The following is a 13,645-nucleotide window of genomic DNA, read 5'->3' on the forward strand; positions in this document are numbered from 1 at the left end:
TAAAAGCATTGAATAAATGGTGTTTCAGATTTTTATGAGAATTTTGGGAAGTGTTCAGTTTGAAAAATGTCATGAACATCTCAGCCAGTTAATATTCAGAATGTCCCAAAGCCATAGATGGAGTTCCACTCTATTGGTTAATTGCTTTCCCTTTTATTGTCCTGCCAGTTCATTTTCAATGAAAATCACAAGCTGATGTCTCAGAGGTAAACACATCCCTATTAATGCCAACGAAATCCACATTCCTAGTGATGACAGTGTGGTGATGATTCCTTAGGATGTCTGGTGTGCTTTACAATGGGGATCTGGAAGTGCTGTGCCAAGAATATGGATTCCTCAGGTATTGTATTGCTTTTGCCTCTAAAAGAAGGAGCAGAGTCATCCTGCTGTGCATGTACCACGGTTGGTTATTCCTCAGCACAGTGGGAAGATGTACTGCCAGAGGTCCCAAACCTTCCTGACCTGATGCCTTGTCTGCCAGGAACTATTTAGTGTGATAATGGCGTTTGATAGACTGGACACAAACACCATTGTCACACTCCACAGCTCTGGGAGCAGATCCTTAGCCCGTGGAAGGAGTGGTGGAGGCACACTGCACACTTCAGAAGAGGGGGTTTCAAACACCTGCAAAACAGACCCAAGACCAGGTTTGTGCATATTTATGTGTGGCACATTGGGGTTCTCACAAGGAGGTGGGACAAAGGATCCTGAATTGCTTTGAAGTGAATATTGTGTCTCAGCTGGCTGTGGGATGTAAAAGCTGAAGTGGCTTTGCATGTCCTTATAGACAAGGGAGATGGACAGCACCTGAGAAAGTAATCTGTACTATTCCAGAGACAAATCCCTGAGGAGAGGGATGAGTCATTCCTGCAAGGGCCTGTGGAGACAGCCCAGAATCAGCACCTGACGTTTATAGCTATGACAGACCATGCTGGGGGTTGTATTTGATTTTCATACACTTGTTTTTAGCCGTGTTTTTGAGTAGCCCACAGATAGCCAAGCTGGACTGTCCCCCTGGTCCCACTGCCCCTGTAATATTCCCTGCATGTTCCTCTGGGACACATCAGCACATGTGCATCAGGGAACTAAGCTCTAGGATCCGTAGCTGTGGTGCTTGTCTGCACAGGCTGGGTGTTTCAGAGTTTCTCTGTGTGTTTAGCCTGCTAGCCAAATAACATCTCTGCACAGTCTCAGTGAGCAGAAAAGATCCCATAAAAGATTATGTGGACTGAGGAGTGGATTAAGAACACACAAACATGCTGGACAGGGATTTGTAACCTGTGGAAATTCAGTTTTATGCCATCATCATGTCTGAATGCTGCAGAGAGGCAGAGAAAACAGGGAAGGAAAAGCACATGGAAGGGAGTGGGCTAGAAACCTGCGCTGGGGTGAACAGCAACAACCTTTATTTTTTGTAAGTACTGAAAATCGAACTTTCTCAGGAGAGAAACCTCTGTGGATTGGTTGGAAGCCCCTTGGGAAGGGATGCAGTTTTTTGGTGCCAAGAGGTGAGAATGAGATGTCTTGCTGTAGTGCTTTTCAACTCCCGTTTCATTTATTTTTAAACTCAGAAATGCATTCGCATTTTACATACTGGGGAGAATTTGCTCCCCATGTGTAGTAAACCCAGATTCTCCAGCAGTCTTCAGGATCTGGTTCTGCTTTAGCAAGAGAGTGTTAAGGAAGTTAAAGGCCTCAAAAGGCTCATCCTCAGAGAACTCCTCCCTGGGTTTAGCCTTGTCATCAATCCCTTTTTGTGTAGGGAGCACAGTGCTCCCAGATCAGCCCGCTCAATTCTACAGCATCAAGTGTCAAAGTGCCCGCTCAGAGGAGATACCAGGGCACCCAGATGAGCTGCCCACCTCTGCTGACACACCTGAACCACCTGCCTGCTCTTCACAGTGTAACAGAGTTCTCCTCACCCTGTGGTCTAGCTTGTATTATCTGGATCTTCTACCCAACTGTAATATAGTTCAACCAGTGTTGCTAGGTCAGGGCAGACTTAGTGGGGCTCTGGATCAGTTTATTTCTTGATTTACATCTAATCAAACCTCAGGGAAGGGTTTGTGGTCACTCAGTGCCACAAGCTGGCAGGAGAAGCTGGGTTCTGAGTGCCCTTTGCTGGTGGACAGAACAGCAGAGAAATGAGCCCTCAGTGTCTGGTTTCCAGATCAGGCTGTTTCATTTCTCCAACACAATTACAATAATCTGGCATTCCCATCCCTGCCACGAAAGCAAACCTAGAAATGCTTGGGCGTGGCTGACATCCAAGGGATTTTCATGTCCCACTGGTTCTGTAGTGCTCCAGTGGGACAGAGCTGAGCATTTGAACACACACAAAGGCAGATGTGCAGATCCACAGGTCAGGCTCCTGTGAGGTCCCAGCTATGAAGGAGACATCTATGAAAGAGGGAGAGGAGCTGCAGCACACCCTGAGCATCACATGGCACTGAACTCAGGATGGCACAGACCCAGTCATGCCAGAACATTCTGTCAGTAAGGATGCAGCTGTAGCCCTGAGGTCCACAGGGCTGGTTTTGGTAAATGTGCCTATGCTGCGGTGAGAAACGAGTGCCAGAGGGTCAGAGGTGCTGTGCCTGGCTTTCTAATTCACCTCAGTGTCGGTGTCTCCTTTACCTTCCCTCACACACATCTTACTCAGCCTTCTCTCTGCAGCAGAGGGGAAGGCTCAGACAAGATCCTACTAATGAAGCTCCCTGAGGAGCCTGGCAAACCTGTGCAGGTAAGCCCAGAAATCCTGGCAGGACTCAACTTCACTGCAAAATATAAGGAGAAAGCAAGGCAGTGGATGCCACTGCAAACAGGCAATTTATGGTCCCTCGGCTACATGGAAGCTTCCAGCAAATCATCAGGAATATTTCCAAGACAAAATATTATGAAAGAAAGATAAATGGCCACTGGTTTTTAGTACTGCAAGGGGGAGAAAAACCCCACAAAATAATGGGAAAATTACTGGGAGAAAACAAAGCATAATCACCAGAGAAAAAACCCCTTTTTGCTTCTCTTCTGCTGGACATCTATGTAAAGAACATTATTGGGATGTCCCAATGCAGAGGAACATTGTGAAGAACAAGAGGGTTTTTTCAGATGGGTCTCAGAACCTGTCTTTCCCATACAGCCAGACCTGGAAGCATTCCTGGTCCCCCGGGAAGTCAGTCAGCTTCCCCACCACCCCATTTTTAAAAACAATAAATATTCAGGGTGGTTTGCACTGCCCTAACAAAAGCCTAATCTTTTTCCAAGTGCAGGTAGAGATCCCTAGGTCCAAGACATTAAATCCTGTTAAGTTACACAGTTGAGCCCTGGGCACGTGTGGATATTTTGGTATGCTGAAGTGCTTGGTGTTGGAAATCCACCGGCACTGTTTCATTTTTGTTAATATATTTTAGCATTTCCTTTTCCTCACATGAATTTGCACAGGAAGGCACTTACCATCGGAGACAAGAGCCAGAGGATCCTCTGGTGTGTAGTTAGGGCTTGGCAGAACTGGGATTCTCTTGCAGGACATTTTGCTGACTTGAATCTTTGGAGTCCTGGTTTCTTTTCTGAGTTCCCAGCAGTGAGCAGTGCTGCAAGCCTCTGCTTCCAGTGGACACCTTTCCCTCTCCCTTTATGGGATCCTGAGGTTTTAAAGTAAACAATTCATTCTTGTTCTGATAAGTCATATTAAAATATTGATCTGGGGGAGGGAGATGACCCTTGCTGCACCGAGCTGGAGTCACCTTTAGTCAGACTAAAGAATGGAAAAAAAGCTCTGAGACCTCAATTTTCTCTGTTCCTTCAGAGAGCACATGCGGAGAGGGAAAAATGCAAAAGATAAGGGGGTTTCAGCTCTTTGTTTTGCTGAACCCTGAGATGAAGAGTGTTTACTCTGGCTGCATATTAATTGCTTACTTCTGCCAGTGAGTCTGATTTCATCATTTCCTCAGGTCTCATCTTATGTTCACTGCTGGGGCTTGCCAATCTTTTCCTTCCTTAAATTTTGATGTACTGTCTGCTTTGCTTGGGAATTTTCAGGTTTTATTTTTCAGCACACCTAGGAGGTAGGGGGGAATGCCTGGCTTAGCTTGAGCCTGTCTGAACACCACTGCCAAACCCTGGAATGGTACACACCCCCCAGGACCTCACCCAACAACAAGACCAGTGTATAAACCTCCACATTTAGGCCTGATGAATTTCACATTTTATTGTGAAGGCTAAAATAGGATTTGAACTTGAGATTTTCTCTGAACATGAAGTCACATTTTGGGTATGAGAACATTTGCTAGTTACCTAACAGGTATTTCATCACTTACTTCCTTTACCATACTTCTGTTCCATTAGAACTTTTGGGAAAGTAATAGTTTGGGGGTTTAGAATGCAAAGTTTTCAATACAAATGCTTCACAAAAGTGAGGACCAGGTGGCTTTACTGATTTTGGCTGGATGTGTCCATCCAGCAGCAGAAAACCACCAAGAAATCAAATCTGAAAAACATTCTGTGTCGAATAATCTACTGTTTCCTAAAATGCTGATTTCTAATCCTAATCCTGTTATGTAAATAGTAATTCCTCATTTGGGACTGGTGCATGTATACAGCGTAAAAATGACAAAAAATACTACTTCTGAGTCTGCCTTAGTAGTAGAACAAGTTTTGGGGAAAGTAGGTATCTAAAAATTACCTGTACAATTGTATCAGCATCCTGTGTGCAAATTCCTTATGGTGCTCTGAAAGAACAGATGTGCATTTGAAGTCTACAGAAGGTATCTGACAATATGCTTTACCAGAAAAAGAGGACAAAAGACCTCATATTAAAAAGAAAACAACCAACCCAAAACCAAAATGCCACATGTTGTCTAAAACTAGCAGAGAAAAATGAAAATGTGCTACTTTTAATCACAGCAGAAACACCACTTACTTGGTATTTGTGGGTTATGTTTCTGGGGGGAAAAAAGCCCCTCAAAATGGGCCTCTGCAACTGTGGGTGAAGCACTGGTCACTCCACAGGGAGCCTGGGGAAAGTCTGGAACTGCATTGCAACATCCAGTACTGCTGCAGACTGGTTGGGGTCCAGTTCTCTGAAATGAAATGCCAAAGTATTGGGAAATTCCTGGAAGAAGAAAAGGAGCTGGTTTGTTTAAATGTTACTAAAGGTGACGCAGGGACAGATAATGCAATATACGTTGCACATACACCTGAGGGCCAGATTCTTCCCTTGGAAATATATGGCTGTGACCCCAAGTAAAATCATCTGACTTTGAGTGCAGTCTGACTGGGAGGCTGGCACTGCTAGGGGCAGAGGACTGAGTCCTGTGATCTCCAGAAGTCCCTTCCAGCCTAAATTATTCTGTGTTTCCATTTTATATGCAGAGCACCCAGTGAGTAAGGTGTCACTAGACAACGGATACTATCTGATCCCTACAAAAGTCTCTTTTCTCCTTTTCTCTCATTTTTCTTACATACAGTGTGGGGGATATGTTGGGGGAAATGGAAATCACAGGGATGGTGTCTTTTCTGTGTGGAAACAGTTGAAGAACAGCTTCAAAACTGAAGGAATAACCACAGGGGCCAAAATCTGAGCGGTGTCTTTGTGGCTTTACTCCAGCACATAATCAATACTGTTCAACTGACTGGGACTGGCTATTTCATCCATAGAAAAACCCTGTCATGGTCCCCCCAGCATGGGCATGGCTCCCTTGGCTTAAACTTCCAGACAAATCTGGGTCAAAGATTTAGGCCAGAATCTTTTATGGAGAAAAATGACACATATCCAACAGTGGAGCTGAATTTATCCCTTTGCTTTCTTAAAGTCAGTGACTGTGCAGACTCACGTCACTTTTGGATATGGCCATGTAATATTTGAGAAGACGTTGCTACAGCAATTCTTGGGCTCAGCGTAGACAAAGGTGGTGTTTGTCAGCTTATCCCAGAGTACTGCAGCATTCAAAGGGTACATTTACCATGATCTCACTGAGGTAGAATCAGAGGTAAGCTCAGATCCCAGAGGAGAAATGCTGTGATCCTTGTCAGTCAATGGCCACTGGTTAAAGATTACTTGTGCTGGTCACTCTGATGGCTGGGTAGAGAAAGATTAACTCAGAGCAGCAGAAAGTTGAGCAAAGGTCTTTAACCTGGAAGCCATGATCTCTTCTGATTTCTGCTGGAGATCAGTAAACGAAATTGATTTGAGTTTCCCAATCATCAAACTCATTACATCAGTTCTAGATCATCCTGGCATTTCCTATAACCATTCACCCTCTGACAGAGACAATCTGGATTGGGAATTATCTTCAGATTAGGAGAGTAAGGTCTGGCTGACCATGTACCTTCTGTGGCATTGCTGTTTCCCCAGGAAAATAGTTGTGGGCAGAATTTAAGCAATTTTGCTGTAAGCAGAAGGCTGACACAAAAGAACTTGTATTTCCCAGTCCCTCAGGGCAACTCCCCTTCCCCCAGGAGACTTGCTGGCTCTGCAGACAGCAGGGGCACGAGGGATGGATGTGGTGACTGGAGAAGCTCCTACAGCTTCCCTGGCCACCAGAAGGGCTTAAAGTCAGGGCTCAGAAGTAGCCAAGATAAGGCCTGTTAAACCCAGCTTGGGCTGGACTTGGCTTTGCTTTCCTGTATTCATCTGCTCCTAATCCCCCAGTTACAGCTGTGATGGCAATGTTTTGGAGACAGTGGTGACAAAGTAATAAAGAATGAGCCATCGAGTGTTTTGTGTGACATTGCAGGCACTTTCCTTGCTAAATGGAAACCACACAGATTCCATATTTAGTCTAACCTGTTTTACCAACTCATTTACCTCTCTGTGTAGCATGAAGTTGCATTTCTCATGGCTATTCCAGTCCTGTTTGCCATGGCTTTGCTGAGCTGAAGCCTTTTCCACAAAATCCTGATTTCAAGCCCTCAGAGAAAAAGAAGCTGCTATTTTTTCCCAGTCTGTCCCTGTAATCCAAACCAGCAGGTTTGAGGGGCAGGCTGTGGCTGCTCAGGTGCAGCTGGTCTGTAGTTAATTAGGTGGGTGCAAGTGCTGAGCATAAAACATTGTTACATATCCAAAGATAGTTTTGAGTGAAAAGAAGGACTGAAGTGGGGAAGAAAGTGAGGCAGCAGCTTTTGAGAAAGAGCTGAAGTGCTTTCTTTCCACAAGGAAAGTATTTGTAGCATTGGTAGAATGCTCCAGAAAGGATTTGCTTCCACTGGGCAGAGGCTGGTTGTCGGTGGCAGCCCTAGCACTTGTTAACTGGCCAGGAATAATGGGAAGTCAAAACTAGGGAATCCCAGGATGGTTTGAGTGGGAAGGGACCTTAAAGATGGTCTCATTCCATCCTCATGGGCAGGGATGCCTTCTGCTGTCCCAGGTTGCTCCAACCTGGTCTGGGACACTGCCAGGGATGGGGCAGCATCTCTGAGCACCTGTGCCAGGGCCTCCCCACCCTCACAGCCCAGAATTTCTTCCCAATATCACATCTAGCCCTGCCCTCTGGAAGTGGGAAGCCATTCCCTGTCCTGTGAGTCCAGGCCCTTGTCCCAAGTCCCTCCTGTGAGCCCCTTAAGCGCTGCAAGGCTGCTGCGTTGCAGGGAACCTGCATGCAGAAACAGCACGGGGGTGAAATACGGATCTTGAGCTCAAAATGAAGTGAGCCTTGGCAATTCCTGACCTAGAACTGGGAATTGCAAGATGATGTATAAAAATAATGGAAAGAAGAATTATGAATCTGCTGTACAGGCTGTAGAAACAGGTGCACAGAAGTTAATTAGTCCTGATTGAGGTCAGGTGTGCCTCAGGGAACTTGTAACGGTTTTTCAGTCTAAAGTGATTCTCTGTGGTGAGGCCTTCAGAACTGCCTCTATAAAGTTACAGAAGCTTGCTCCTTGCATTTGATATTAAATTTACTGGATAACAACAGCTCTGGAGTTCCTGAGACTGCTCTTCTAGACGGACTCACCTGGAGAAACTTAAAATGGACAAGTAAGTGGACTTTTAGTTTGTGGTTGGAATGGGAGGACTCTGAGGTTCCTGTATTCCGCTGTTAAAACAGGTGGTGTTGTGCCTTGACATGTGTTAGATTTGATGGACTTTATAGAATGATTATCTGTGGGAAACGTGGTGGATCAGAAAGAAATCACCAGAAAACTTTTTCCACTGCCTGCCAGTATCTTTATGCTCTCTGAGGATAGCTTAGAAATAGAAAAACAGAAATAACAAAGGGTGTGGTTAGTGAATCAGACGTGGCTTTGTGTTTCAGCCTCTGGATGATGAAGGGTGATGGTGCCTGGTTCTGCCTGTTTTGTGTTCCAGGGCTTTTTCAAGATCAGCTCTTGGAAATCAGTGGGTTTGTGCTGTGCTCACTGAGTACCATGGCCCAGAGCTCCCAAAAGTATTTTTCTGAAGTGTAATCCCAAACACTGTGTGATGGACTAGGTTAAAGTGCTCATGTGTCCGCACCTCAGAGCCCCCATGTGACATTTGCACCAGCACCTGCAGTTTCAGTGTGGTTCAGAGAAACAGGACCCGTGTGAGCACGAGTCCCAGTAACTGGACAAGAGCCTTTCCCTGTTGTGGAGCCCTTGGCTGGAGCTCTGTCACTGGTGGCTGGTGGGTGGCTCGGAGTGCCAGCTGTCACCGGGCACCCCCCGGGGTGCTGCGGGTGCTGTGATGCTGTGGGTGCTGTGATGCCGTGGGTGCTGGGATGCTGTGGTGCTGAGAGCCCTTGCAGCCGTGCTTTTTGAAGCTCAGGGGCTGGGGCAGGGCAGCTCCAGGGCGGGGCCCTGCGGAGCCCGCAGCTGCTCCGGGATTGCGGCTCCTCCGGGTGAGCGGGGCCAGGGTGACCTGGCCGGCTGCTGGCTCTGTCCCTGGGCAGTGAATGCCCCCTGGCTAAAGCGCAAAGCTTCGGGGCACGCGTTTGCTGCCATTAGAGAACAAGGAGCAGCCTCGCCTTCCCTCGCTGTGAAAACAGGCACGGTCACTAACCTGGTGTTCCGAGTCCGCCTTTGTCCCGCAAGATGTCACTGGAGATGTCACTGGGCAAACGGGGCTGCCCAGGGCTGAGCTGGGCTTAAAAGGACACAGGTTCTTGTTGGGTGGGGAGGGGAGGAGTGCTCAGCTCTGCAAGGAAATACCTGGCTGTCTTTAACCACCAGGAACTGCATGCACGACCTGCCTGTGTCATCACATACCACTTCAGCTCACCAGAGCTTGAAATCTATTGCCGGAACCTCACAAGGTTTCCCAGTTACACAATGCTGTCCTCAGAATACAGCTAAAGAAAAGTTATTTTGAGGATTCCTTTTTTATATTTCATTTCTTACTGTTTCACAGTGTTAGTAGTATTAATGTTTGAGAAATGAGCTAGTTTGCTGGTTAAATTAAATTTTTTTTTCCTTTTTTTAAATATAGAAATGAGATCCAGCAATGGAAAGTAACCTTTTTTAAAGAAACAGAAAATAAGGCAGAAGGGAGGAAAATTCTGTTTGATTTCCAGCAAATGCTCACTTTAAACATCTATGTATTGATAATCTTATTTGGAGATGCTGCTAAGGTGTTTCAGTAATTTTTTTGGACCAAAGGTACCTGCTCTATAACTCTGTATCCGTCTTATCAGGGGTTATATATCACAGCCACTGTCGAACCCCTTAGTGCTGTATGGGACCCCCTTGTGCTGAGTCATTGGTATCAGCTTGCTCTGTTTGGGAGTGTTTTTATTTTAAAAGCTAAAACTTTCTGCTAGCTCTAAAACAAAACACTTTCCAGCCTCTTCAAATTTTTCTGTTGTACTAGAGAATAATTCAACATACGCAATTCTTGTTTTAGTGATCTCAGTGAATTAATTTTTATTTTTATTAAAAAGGAGATAAAATGTACCCATTTAAAGATCAATAACCAATTACTTATTTTCATGTCCAAGTGAAGACTGTAAAACTATGCAATTTGCAGTCATTTCAACATTATTTGCTTCCAAGGCTTATTCAGGAATTCAGAGATTATTCTCTCTGCTTACCAAGAAAAAACCCCAACTTTTAATTAATGCTTGCAGGATTAATTCTGTATGATCTGAAGTTTATAACTCACCTGCCGTTCCTAGAATACTCCTGAAAACTTGGTTTATTACGACTGGAAAAAACAAAACACCCCATATACAAATATGAATCTTTTTCCCCAGTGGAAAGGGAGTTATTTCCTCCAGACACCAGCTGATGCTTTTCCAACTTACGTGAGCGCTTTCTCCCGCTGCCCACGCGGTGCAGCTCTCTTTGGCACGGGGTGGGGCGGCCCCGGTCCCTGCCGGAGCCTCCAGCTGCCGTGGGGCTGTGGGGCTGGATGTGCCATTGCTGGAGCTGGCACTGGGAATGGTCCCAGGCTGTGGCTGTGCCGTGGGTGGTGCTGCCAGGGCTGGCAGCTGGGCTGCTCGGTGCCCTGGGACGGACCTGGCGCAGCAGAGTCCCGCAGCTGTTGGGTCGCTGCTGCTGGGACACAGGCACGGGGATCTTGGGGCCTGGCTCTGGAGGGCTGGGGCTGTGGGCTCTGGCTGCTGGGCTGTGCTCGCTGCGGGGTGGCAGGGACACGGGTGTGCGGGCGTGGTGACACATGGCTGCTGGTGGCACCGCTCGTGTGGTCCCTGTGTGCCTGGTGGATTTACGTACTATCTGCCCATGGCTGGCATGTTGGACCTATTTCACATACATGAGCTGGAGCATGTTAAACATTAATCACTCATCTCAAGCCTCTGTGGGTGTGGGCCAGGGCTCTGTTTTGCACAGGTCAATGAACAACACTCTGGGGCCATGTTTGAAGCTGTGGTCGTGTGGCAAGATTCCGTGTGTTTCACAATTCTTAAATGCTAGTAGAACATTCCTGAGTGCTAGTGGAATGTAAAGTCCAGTTTTAATTTAGGATCAGTGAGTAACTTAACTAGACATGAGTACCATAGTGCTGTGACAAGCAGTCTGGGAAATTCCTGACGTTTGTTGAGGATAACTTCTCATCACAAGTGCTCAGCGAGCCAGCTAGGAAAAGTGCTCTGCCATGGGGGTTTGTGAATAGAGGATTCATGGCAGGAGTGATGGCCCTAGTCACAGTGACCGTGAAATGCTTGGATTTAAACTTTTTGGTGTAGTTACAAAAACCAGAGTTGTCACCCTGGATTTCAAGAGAGCAAAGTTTCAGCTGCCAGGGAGCAGTTGTCCATGTCCCCTGAGGAGCTGCCTCAGGGGCCCCCAGTGCTGGTCAGGTTTGAATAAAACTTGTGCAGGACAGGCAGAAGCCAGGCAGGTGGGGTGTCAGCCAGCCTGGCTGAACAGGACACACTGCTCTTGGCTCTCTGGAAGCCAGGCCAGGTGTCACAGGAACAGCAGAGCTGTGGTTTGCCAGCCAAGTGCTTGGGTCTCAATCCAAGGGCTCGTACTGTTCAGCACTATTGCCCAGCGTTATCCAGGGTCTGGCTGCAGGAGTGGGTTTGCTGAGGATGCTGAAGTGGGAGGTGCTGTGGGCTCAAGGGAAAAAGGCCTTGCAGAGGGATCTAGGTAGGTGGAACATTGAGCAGTCACCAGTGGCAGGAAATGTAACAAAAAAAGCAGCTCTGCTAGCAGGAGAATTCCTGGTGGTTTCCACAGGGCCTGGATTTCACCCAGTACGTACTAGTGCAATACTTATTGTATGGATGAAAGGATTTTGCTGAAAAGCATAAAGATTAATGACTGTACCTGCTGGGAGCATGAGATGGAAGTCAGGCAGTGCCAGCCACAGGTTTGTGAGAACTGGCTGACTCACCTTTACCCCAAACTGGGAATTTTTCATCAAATGAAGTTTTCCTGAAATGCATCATTTGACAAAATATTTCAGCTTGGCTGAAAATTTCAATCTTAAAAAAGCTTCTGTTTAATTTGTAACTGCATTTTTATTTAACTCCTGAAAGCTGGCATGAGTATGGCAGTTTGAATTATGTTGCTTTTAAAGCATTATTTAAAGTTATGCCTTACATGAAGTTTTGGGGGCTTTGTGGTTGGGGTTTTTTAAGAGCTTTTGATAGTTTGGTTTGAGCATAAGAACAGGAGGAAGTTGAGTGAGGGTTACTATGAGGGATACTATCCTTATGTCTGTTTGCTGATCCAGCACCTAGTGAAGTAATGGGTACTTTTTTCTTTCCCCAGCACTTTCTAAAGGCACCCTGTTGTTTTCAGTACCAGATTAACCACGATTTTGGTGCTGTGCTACATATCTGAAACTATAGTTTACTGACAGAAAAGTTTCCACAGCTGTGCTAGTGAGCTGAGAACATGTCCGGGCTTCTCTGGGTGGCCCCTCGGGCAGGAGGTGTAGGAAGGCCTTGGGTTGCTCCTGAGGAACGCTGATTTCTCTCAGGCTGCTTCCCTGGCAGGTAACACCACCTGCCTTTGTCTCAGGGATCCGTACTCCTGGAATATTGATGTGCAACCTCTTGTGATGGGTTTGGCACTGTTGTTACAAACCAAAGGCAGAAAGGAGCAACAGAAAGATGGTTCCTGCCTCACTATCAAATAGCAAAGTCTTTAATAAAACGGAAAAAAATGGAATTGAATGCTTCTATGTTTTCTCTTTCCTTTTTTTTTTTAACCTATGGGCACAGTTGGGGAACACTGAGTCAAAAATGTGTGTGTTCTACCCAGCCTTTGATAAAACATAGAAGCACAATTTGTACTTGCATTATTATTACATAATTGGAGACAGTGAACCAGCTGCCTGCTTGCTGAGGAACTGTTTCACACTTGACAATTTTCTTAAAAACTGCTGTTCACAGAAGGAATGCACTGGGCAAAGGAAATTACTGCTATGGTAGGGTGTCCTGGGGTTGTCACTTGTGCAAACAGGTGGCCCTCAGTTCCCTGAACTCTAGGTGGGCTGCAGAGGAAGGGAATTAATAGACTTTTACACAATGTTACCCTACTTTGAAGCAGTTAGAAGTTATTTAATGGTTGTGTCATGTAAAGAACCCCTTAAAACCAAAGATCTAAAACTAAAACATGTAGAGATACAGCAGAGAGGCATCTGCCCACAGCATGTGACTAATATTTGCCAAGTATTGATCTAGTGTGTATCTCTTATCTTTCAGCTGTAATCCAAGGTTCAAAGTTTACCTTTTGTTTAAAAACTGATTTCACAGGGAGGCCATGTCCTTAAGCTAATCCAGCTGCAATAGAGGTTTGTAAAATGGAAATTGAGTTTACCACTACTTGGAGGAAAGCCTCGAAGCCCACACACAAAGCCCCTGTGGCACAGAGGTGTATCCCTGCATGGCAGCATGCAGAGAGCCTGGACAAGTGACAAAGTGCAGAAAATCGTTAGTCTGCTTTGGAATGGTGTGGTGTTGCCAGACCCAGCCTCAAACCAGGAGAAGATAAGCCCTGACCATTTGCCCCAGGCCCAGGCACAGCCCTTCCCAGGGAACTGGGCACTCATCTCCAACTTTGTATTTTCACTGCTAAGAGTTGGCTGAAATTATTCCCAAATAGCTGAAACCTCAAAGCACACTGGGAAAGGCAGGTTTACCACAGAATAAATGGCCACAAGAAAATAATCATCTAATGTAGCAGAGGGTGTTGGTTTTTATTTCCAGTTTTCCTTTATGAAGTTATGTGCATTTGTATACAACAATCTGTAAATAGG

The sequence above is a fragment of the Catharus ustulatus genome, chromosome Z, assembly GCF_009819885.2.
Source record: "Catharus ustulatus isolate bCatUst1 chromosome Z, bCatUst1.pri.v2, whole genome shotgun sequence".
Lineage (NCBI taxonomy): Eukaryota > Metazoa > Chordata > Aves > Passeriformes > Turdidae > Catharus > Catharus ustulatus.